The following is a 9,635-nucleotide window of genomic DNA, read 5'->3' as shown; positions in this document are numbered from 1 at the left end:
ATGATTTTCAAGGCTGACCTCGGGCTCCCCTGTGTATTCACAAATGCACGTGCACTCACAACACACCCATGCATGTCTCCTCACAAACATGAGTGACTACACACACACAACCCAGATGCCACTCAGGGACAAAGGATGGAAATGGCATCAGCAGCCATTTCAGGGTATGGGGCCTGTCGTGGAAGTCCTGGTACCGTGTGTGTGTGTGTGTGTGTGTGTGTGTGTGTGTGTGTGTGTGTTGCTAAATCATTCTTCAAGGGTGTGTATGGCAGGCTCATGACTGCCTGACTGGTGCCAAGGGAAGAGTCCATAGACCAGAGGGGGCTCATAGGATGCAGTCTACCTCATGCCTACCCAAGGTAAGGTGCTGCTGCAGACTAAAGTGGGAATGGCACGCGTGCTGTGTGCGTATCAAGGGTGTGAGTAGCTGGGTACTGTCCAGTGTGCTGGTCCATTTCAGGTTCCAGCTTCCCTGACACACTATACCCTGCTCAGGCCTGGCTTGCCTGGCAGCTGAGAGTTGGCCCCACTCAGGTACCCTGGCCCCCAGCATGGATGTCCGCAGACTGGCTACCGCCAGCTCGTGCTGATAGCTACACTAGTCTGAGTGGCCCATGCCCAGCCACTTAGCTTGCTCCACATTCTCCTTGGTCTCGAGTCCCTACTGGGCTGTAAGTTCTGGCCCCACTCTCAGTGTGGCCACTGACTGTAGGGGAATGTAGACCATTCAGCTGACAGCAGGACTCCCATGGGCAAGGGTCAGGGCCAGGGCCATCCTACTCCCACAATAGCCCATTCCCTCTGGAGAGCTGAGTAATGAGCTCCATGGGGGCCTGATGCCTCAGCAAGTCCAGCCAAAGGAGAACTCACTCACAGGCCCAGCTATCTGCTGCACACTGTCACCCCGAGGCTGGCACTAGCCCTGGGTTTTCCCTGGCGGTGTGAGGAGAAATCAGTGTCTGTCCCTGTAACTGTCATAGCCTTCTAGCTGGCCATCTGCCTGGGGACACTGCTCCTATCCCCTACCCATAAACTCTGCTGCCCAGATGGAGAAGAGCAAACTTTGGGACTGACTGTGGCCCAGCTCAGATAGCCTGCTCTGTACCCTAGAGCTAGCTTGTTGCCGGGAACCTGCCATGGTCTGGGCCACGGGGAAACTATGGGCCCCTCCTGTCATCCTCCTACTTGTTTAGCACCAGGAAGCTGGGAGAGATAGCTCTGGGTTCACAGGCCACATTCAGGCAGATGTCCTGAACTGACCCTCCTTCCAGTTGGGGTCTGGAGGCCATGTATCCCGGCAGGGTACGAACCTCTCATTCGCCCTTAGAAACTGGATGCGGTGCAGAAAGAGAAGATGGGTGTGGTCAGGACAGCCACCAAGCAGGGACACATGAGCCAGGCACAGTGTAGAGATAGGTGTGGGGGCCAGGCAGCAGAGCAGGATTACATTAGCGGCCTCCTGTATCCACAGGGACTTCCTGTATCCCAACAGGTATGGGCTGCCTGGCTCCAGGGTCTGGATTCTGGGGATGACAACAAAACCCCGGAGGGAGGGGGTGCCTGACTGGAGTGTAGGCAGTGGGTGCTCACTCCTCCGGCAGGATGCGCAGCCTCGTCTTTCCCCACCACTGTTTCTATGTGGGATGATGTGTGCTCTGTGGCTGGCACTGCAGTCTAGACAGCAGGGGCAGGGCCTGTAGCCCAACACCTGAAACATAATCCTCCTCAGAGCTGAGGTCAAATTGCCCTTTCTCTCCCACAGATCTAGGGCCTGCTCAGTCTAGATCCTGCGGAGCATCCCAGTCACCATCCTGACCTGGGGAACTAAGTCCAGATTGGCAGCTCGGTGTGGGTACAGGACAGTTCTGTGGCCATGAATCTCTGCCTCCCATACTTACTTTCACTGCCATGAGCAGGAGGCAGGCTCCCCTCCTGGCTGCTTCTTTGGCACTTGGCTCAAGGGAGTGCACTGGCTGATTATGCTTGGCGACAGCTCTGACTGCGGTATCTCCGAAGAAACCAGCCTCAGGGAGCAGTGAGAAGAGTCTACATGGGAACCTGGTCCCAGGGTAGCTGGGCCCATTAACCCCTGCAGGCCAAAGCTGTAGGAGGCTGGCTTGTCCCTGCGGTGGCTCCAGGGTGGACCTCATCTCTCCTAGATGCAGCTGGCCTCACCTCTCTCCATCAGACCCTGGACCAGGTCAGCCCAGGTCGGCAGGGGCCTGGAGATCTCGGGTTGAAGGCATCTGGGACTTGAGTTGTACCAGTATACCAGGGGAAGAGTGAGGCTGGTGAGGCCGGGTCTGCCCTGCCATGTTCTTTCTTTCTTCTGGTCCCTGAGGACCCAGAAGCTTGTGGCAGAGGTGGTTGGGGTACACGCTGGGGAGAGATGCCCCAAGGGGTGTGCTCTCAGAGGAAGGCAGCTGGCAAGGAGTGAGCAGGACGGAGCAGGGGCTGTTCTGAGGGGTTCCAGGCCAGAAAGACCTCAGGAAAGTGCTACTTCTGACAGCACCAGAGAAAGAGGAATCGCTTGGGGCTGTTCAGGTTCAGGGTTCTGGTTTTTAACTGGTGCCTCACAGTATTCATGAAGGAGAGACCTCTCAATGGAGAGGCTAATTTAAAACAGACCCGGAGGCGGGGTATCCTGTTTAATCCCAGCTCCTGAGAAGCAGAGGCAGGTAGATCTCTGTGAGTTCAAGGCCAGCCTGGTCTACATAGCGAGTTCCAGGCCAGCCAGAGTTACACAGTGAGACCCTGTCTCAAAAACAAACACCCAGCCCCCAAATTAAATAAGATAATAAACATGGGCCTGGAGGCGACCAAGAGAGCCCTGGAGTGGCAACACCCAGCCAACGTCACTGTCTCCATGGTAACCCAGATCACTCTCCGGTTATCAGCAAGTTTTCAGGTGGCCTGAGGTCCCCAAATCTGAGGACTAGGAAGGATATAGAACCCTGATAAAGCCAAAAGAAAACAAAAACAAAACAAAAAAACAAACAAAAAAATAGACTGAGAAAGGGCCTGGGCTAAACTCCCTCAGCTTAGAAAAGAGCATCCTCAGGTGGGTGGGTTCATGGCGAATCCTGTGGAGCCAGCAACTCGCTCATGGTCCACCAGGAACGTGTTCCAAACCACTGCTTACCACCAGCACCCAAATCTGCACCCGGGGAATGACTGTCACCTGCAGTCACAATGACCTTCAGGCTCTTGGAAGCTTCCCTCATCTGTCCTCCTAGTTCCTTGCCACCTTTCAGGAGGGTATTGCATTTCTTACCTCTGAAGTCTCTGGGTGCCTCAAAGTTAGATCGAGATGTTGATGGTCTTTAGATGCTTGGCCAGGGAGTGACTGGGTCAGGAGGCACCATGTCTACTGCAGATGACAGATCTGCAGGGAGGGCCATCCAACCTCATCATCAGAGAAGTGGAAAACAATGAGCAGCCTCGCTTCACACTCATATAGATCCACCTGCCTCTGCCTCCAGAGTGCCGGGATTAATGGCGTGCCACCACACCTGGTGGGAAAGTGATACTTAAAAGACAAACAGTTCTGTTACACATAAGGCACACTGGGCGGCCTGGCGGAGCCAGCGCAGGCTGTGGATCTGTGAGGAAAGTGGATGCCAAATAAGCAAGCACAGTGATGACTCAAATCCTCTCATCTATGTATGGCCCAGTACCCGTGGCCCACCGTGGCCTGGAAATAGGAAGTGGGAAACTCCAGAGTAAACAATTGACAAGTCTTAAACAGTTTGGTTTTTTTATGGTGCATTGCTCCAGTGGTTCACTGTTATTATCCACTATTGTTAATCTCAACTGTGCCTGAAAAATTAAACTTTATCATTGATGCAGAGGTATAAAAACATCTGCACTGAAATCGATACTGTCTGCAGCCAGAGGTGTCTCGGAGGATGTTCCTACAAATAAGGTGGATATTGTGTGTCCAGAAATGGCATAAACCCGAAAAAGGGATGAAGAGACAGGAACACACTGCAGGGTAGATGCAAACCGTGCTTAAGGAGAGCAGCCAGGGGGAAAGGCTGCACGTGCAATGGTTCCCTTTTTGATTCTGTCAGCTTGACAGAAAATGGAAGCACACCAACTAGAACCAGCCTCCTTCAGACCCAGGAATTGCCTGCATCGGATTGGCCTGTGGGGATGTATGTAGGGCACTGTCTTGGTTGATGATTGGTGTGGGAGGGCCCAGCCCAGTGTGGTCAGTGCTGCCCCTGGGTAGGTGGTCTTGGGATGTATAAGAAAGCAGGCTGAGCAAGCCAAAAGGAACAAGTCAGTTAGCAGCATTTTCTAATGCTCTCTGCTTCAGTTCCTGCCTCCAAATTAGCATCTTGAGTTCATGTCCTGGCCTTCCCTGATGATGGACTATAACCCGCAAGCCGTAAGCCGAGTAAACCCTTTCCTTTTCCAGGTTGGTTTAGTCAGTGTCTTATCACGGCAACAGAAAAGCAAACTAGATGATCCTTCAAGATCTGGGTGGAGTAAACATGTAAAGACAGGAAGCGGAGAGTAGCTGGCAGTTGGTGAGGGTCAGGGTGGTGGCAGGGACTAGTAACCGGGTCCAAGATTTCCGTCTCAGGCATCAGGGTGGATAAAACCGTTCTAAAGTTGAGAGACTATTGCTTAGCTCTGTGAGTGTGTGACAAACCTAACCGATTTTTACTGTAAACAGGCAAAGGGCTAGCATATGCATATCCTCAAAGCTGTTACAATCAAGCTCGCAGCCGCTTCCCTTGAAGCTAGCTGAGCCGGTGTGTTGGCTCACACCTGTAATCCTAGCACTCTGGATGCGTAGGCAGGAGGATTGCTGCAAACCCAAGGCCAGCGGGAGCTGCACAGTGAATTTCAGGCCCAAACAAACACACACTCCCTCCCCCGCGCCCCAACCTGGTGCCAAACAGAGGAACAACAAGCGAATTGATCATGGAGTTGACTCCGTAAGTTTTAGAAGAAGATGAAACCTAGAATTCAGAAAACCACATTCAGACCATTAAAATGACGTTCTTTTCATAAACTGCCTGCACATAATCCTCTTTTAGTTCCCAGAACTTGATTTGTGTAGTAGGGTTTAAATCATCTAGCAAAAGTGGAGGCTTTCCTCACACAGAAAGCTTCGCTTCATCTTGCTTTGGTGTTAGCTTTCAGAAACAAAGGGTACAGAAAAAAAAATAAGGTACCGGAGGCAGAAGAGGCATCTGGGTCTTGAGGAGCCAGAGCCACTCTAAGATCCCCAAATGCCACACGGAGCCTAGAGGGGCTCCAGTCTGGTGACCTGGGACTCTGGAGTCTGCACCCCACCCCCACTGTCTGGTGTCTCTGAGGAGGTGACACTTTAGACCGTGCTGGCAGTGAAGGATACCCTTCCCATCGGTCAGATGTGAGCGGTGTGCAGCTTTGTGACCTGAAGGCAGTGACCCCAAGGGTCCGTGGGTCTGGGGAACATAAGCTCCCTTGGTGACATTGTTTCTCTGGTGCATGCCTGCTGCCTGAAGTCAGGTTTCTCCTAAGGGCTGCGTGAGCACGTGAGTGCGTGAGTGGATGTGCGTGTGTTCTTTTTCTAGAGCTAGTACAGCTTAATGTTTTTAAATGTTGTGTGTATGGATGGTCTGCCTGCATATATGTTTATCTATGCACCAAGTGATTGTCTGTGGAGGCCAGAAGAGGACATTGAATCCCCTAAGGACTGAAGTTACAGGCGGTTGTGAGCTGCTGTGTGGGGGCTGGAGTTGAACTCAGGTCCTCAGGAAGAGCAGCCAGTGCTCTTAACCACTGAGCTCCCCTCCAGCCCTGACTTATAATTTAAAAATTACACTATTTAAGTGTATGTGTGCACATGTACACACACACACACACACACACACACACACACACGCTCTACAGTGCATGTATATGGAGGTCAAAGAATAACTTGAGGTCATCAATCAATTCTCTCCTTACACCAGGGACTGGACTCAGGCTGTCAGGCTTGGTGGTCGCCTTTAGCCACTGAGCCACCTCATTGCCTCCTTTTAAATGTTTTCTTCCTTTCTTTCTTTTCTCTTTTGAGACAGAGTCTCTGTAGGTAGCCCAGACTGTCCTGGAACTCACTATGTAGACTCAAACTTAGAAATCCTCCTGCCTCTGCCTCCCAAGTACTGAAATTAAAGGCATGTGCCACTCTGCCCAATTTCCCAAACACACACACACACACACACACACACACACACACACACACACACACAGCTTTGGTAGTTTTTGGATAACCCTTAAGTCCATGATCCATTCTGAGTTAGTTTTGCCTGTGACAAACAGCAACGGCTGTTACTGTGGGTTTTGTTGTTGTTTATTTGTTTTGTTTTTTAATCCTTTCCCCCGCTGAATTGGCTGCACACACCAGTCTCTCATCTTTGTGCCAGAATCATCTGGTTTTGATGACCGCAGCTTTACCGTTAAGTCTTAGAATCAGGTTTTTGTTTTTTCACAGTTGTTCTGACCATTCTAAGTTTCATATCTCTGTATTAATTTTCAGGTCACCTTGACAATTTCTATGTCCTGAAATACAACTGTTGCTTTACAATTTTTCAACCATATTTCTTTATTTTATATGTATGAGTGTTTTGCCTGCATTTATGTATGCACACCACATCTGCGCTGAGGTCAAAAGAGGGCATCAGATCCCCTGCAGCTGGAGGTATGATGGTTGTGATGTTTGGGAATTGAAGTGCTCTTAACCCCTGAGCCATCTTTCTAGCATCCCTCTTTCTCTTTTTTTTTAACTGTCAATTTTCAAACAATTATGTCTCATAAGAAGTTGCAGGAACGCATGTTCCCGCCACTCTCTGTGGGGGTGACCCCACACCTCTCGGGTATCCTCAAAACCAGGACTCAAATTGTCACAAAGCCATCGCAGCTACGGGCCTCACTTGGGGAGTGATATTTGCCACTTGTCTCCTGGCCTGCCTGCATTTGTGCCCTCCCACGGCATTTCATCATGAGTGCAGAGTCAGCCAGCCAGTCCTGTGTCAGGGTGTGACCACAGCCCCCAGCAGAACTCCACTGGGGTCCCTCACAGTCACACTCTCAGCTCCTCCATCAGGCTCTGACAACCACTAATTCGTTCTTCATGGGCTCTGGATTGGGCATGAAGCACCCCAAAGGCTCCCGTGGGGAGGGCTTTGTTGCTCGCTGTGAGCTGGGAGTCGGACACAGGCCTCTCCAGCGGGCTAATGAAGTCACACAGCAGGAGCCACCAGGAGCTGGGGCTTGGCTGGAGGACATGACTCACAGGGTGTGCATGTGCAGAGGACGCCTTGTCCCTGCCTGCCCCTCGGCTTCCTGGCTGACGAGAGAGAGGTGGCTTTCTTCTGCCACATGTCCTTGACTTGCCACCGCTTAAAAGCAACAGAACCCGAACGAGAACCTCTGCAATCCCGAGCCAGATCCCTTCTGTAAGTCACAGTGACAGAAAGCCAAATGATTGCTTCTATTATCTTGTCGTCTTAGAGACATGTTGAATTATACAATAAATAACCTTTGAGACCCGCTCTCTTCCTTGAGTTTTTAATAATCACCCAAATTACTGCACATATCAACAGCACGTTTCTCTCTTACTTCTGAGTATTACGCCATTATAGAGACTTACCAAGGTTTGTCTAGCCATTAAAGGACATGAATAATTTCCTCTTCCAGGCAATTACAAATAAAGCGTCCATCTAAATTACTGTGTGGATGTCTGTGTGAGGCTATTTTTTTTTCATTACCCTAGAACAAATGTCCAAGTGTGTAAATGCTGGATTGTAGGCTAAGCATGTCCTTACACTTTTCTTTAAATTAATAAAACTTTATTTCTAGGATAGTTTTAGGTTCACAGTAAAATTGGGCTGAAAGTAGAGTTTCCATAGACCCCTGACCCCTCAACCTCTAGCACCTTCTACACCCAGAGGCTCCTTTGCTATAGCTGGCTTACCGCACTTACAAACCATTGCTGTATCACACTGAACCACTGCCCTGCTCTAATCCCCTGCGCGCCCCTATTCACCCCCCCTTTGCTGACCCGCCCCCAACAAGTCATTGAACTTGTGAATGTTTTCTGCCTTTACCCAACATCATAGTGTTGGGGTTACACTCTTCAGACTAGTTCTTCTATGACTCAGTTCCCCCCAGGACTTTCCATGAATGGATGGCTCACTTCTTCCTACTAAGGAGGAGCGCCCCACCCCCTGGACAGACCACACTTCCTCATCCATTACCCTGGAAGTCGACCTCAGTTGCGTTCAGGTTGTAGTAGTTATAAACCCAGTGGCTATAAACGTGCTGTGCAGGCTTTGAGTGGAGGCGTGTTCAGAGTGCAGCTGCCTCATTCTCTAAGAGTGTGTCCCCAGGTCTCACTAGCGGCAGTGATGGGAGCCCAGCCTCCTTTCACGTGCTGCTAGGGACCTGTTTTCTTCATCAAAGTGTCCGTCCAGATTTTCGGGCAATTTCTTCCTTGCTCAGTTTGTTATTGTTGAGTGTTAGGAGTTGTTTGCATGTTTCAGAGAGCAGCTCTTGATGAGGCACAGTTTTCACACACCATCCTGCCTCATCTTCCCATGCTCTTGACATTGTCTCCCAGAGCAGGAGGCTTGATGTCTAATGAAGGCATCATTTTTCCTGGCACTTGAGGCTGTTTGAATGAGAATGGCCCTTGTAAGCACACATAATATGTTTGAACACTTGCTCTTCGGTTGTTGGAACCTTTTTGGGAAGGATGAGGAGGTGTGTCCTGAGATAGGCTTTGAGGTTTCAAGACTCCTGTCATTCCCAGTGTGCTTCTCTCTGCCTCCTCCTTACAGATCAAGACGTGGGTTCTCAGTTGTTCCTGCTGTCGGGCCTTTGCTCAGTTGCCATGGACTCTAACCTTCTGAAGGCAATTAAATGTTTCCTTTCACAAATTGCGTTAGTTATGGGGTTTTGTCACAGCAATAGAAAAATGACTAAGACAGCACTTTGTCCTGTGTGATGTTTTATGAGCTTCCTGACAGTGTGGTTTGTTATTTGACATTTCAGGGAAACTCAGTTACTATCAAATCAGATATTTCATCTGTTTCTTTCTTTTTTTTCTCTCTCTGCTCTTTTCTTTATTCCTCTGTTCTGTTTCTCAAGTGTTACATTTTTGGAAGTGGTTAAAGTTCCTGAATGAACCGTTTTATTGGGTTCATTTCCTCTCTCTTACATTTATTTATCTCTCCCTCTCTTTCTGTGTGTGTGTTCGCTGTTGTGTGAGTGCACACACATGCACACCATGGCACATGTGAGGAAGTCAAAAGACAACAGAGGAAATGGGTCCCTTCTCTCTACTTTGGGGGCTCCAGGAGTGGAATTCAGGTCATCAGAGTTGGTGGTGAACTCCTTCACTGAGCTGTATCGTGGGACCTCTCCCTTTTTTCCTTCTCTCCTCTCCTCTCCTCTCCCCTCCCCTCCCCTCCCCTCCTCCTCTTCTCTTCCTCTCCCCTCCTCTCCCCTCCCCTCCCTCTCCTCTCCTCTCCTCCTCTTCTCTTCCTCTCCTCTCCCCTCCCCTCCCCTCCCCTCCTCTCCTCCTCTTCTCTTTCTCTCCTCTCCTCTCCCCTCCCCTCCCCTCCCCTCTCCTCTCCTCTCCTCCTCTTCTC

The sequence above is a fragment of the Meriones unguiculatus genome, chromosome 7, assembly GCF_030254825.1.
Source record: "Meriones unguiculatus strain TT.TT164.6M chromosome 7, Bangor_MerUng_6.1, whole genome shotgun sequence".
NCBI classification, from domain to species: Eukaryota; Metazoa; Chordata; class Mammalia; order Rodentia; family Muridae; genus Meriones; species Meriones unguiculatus.
This window is presented reverse-complemented; position numbering follows the sequence as displayed.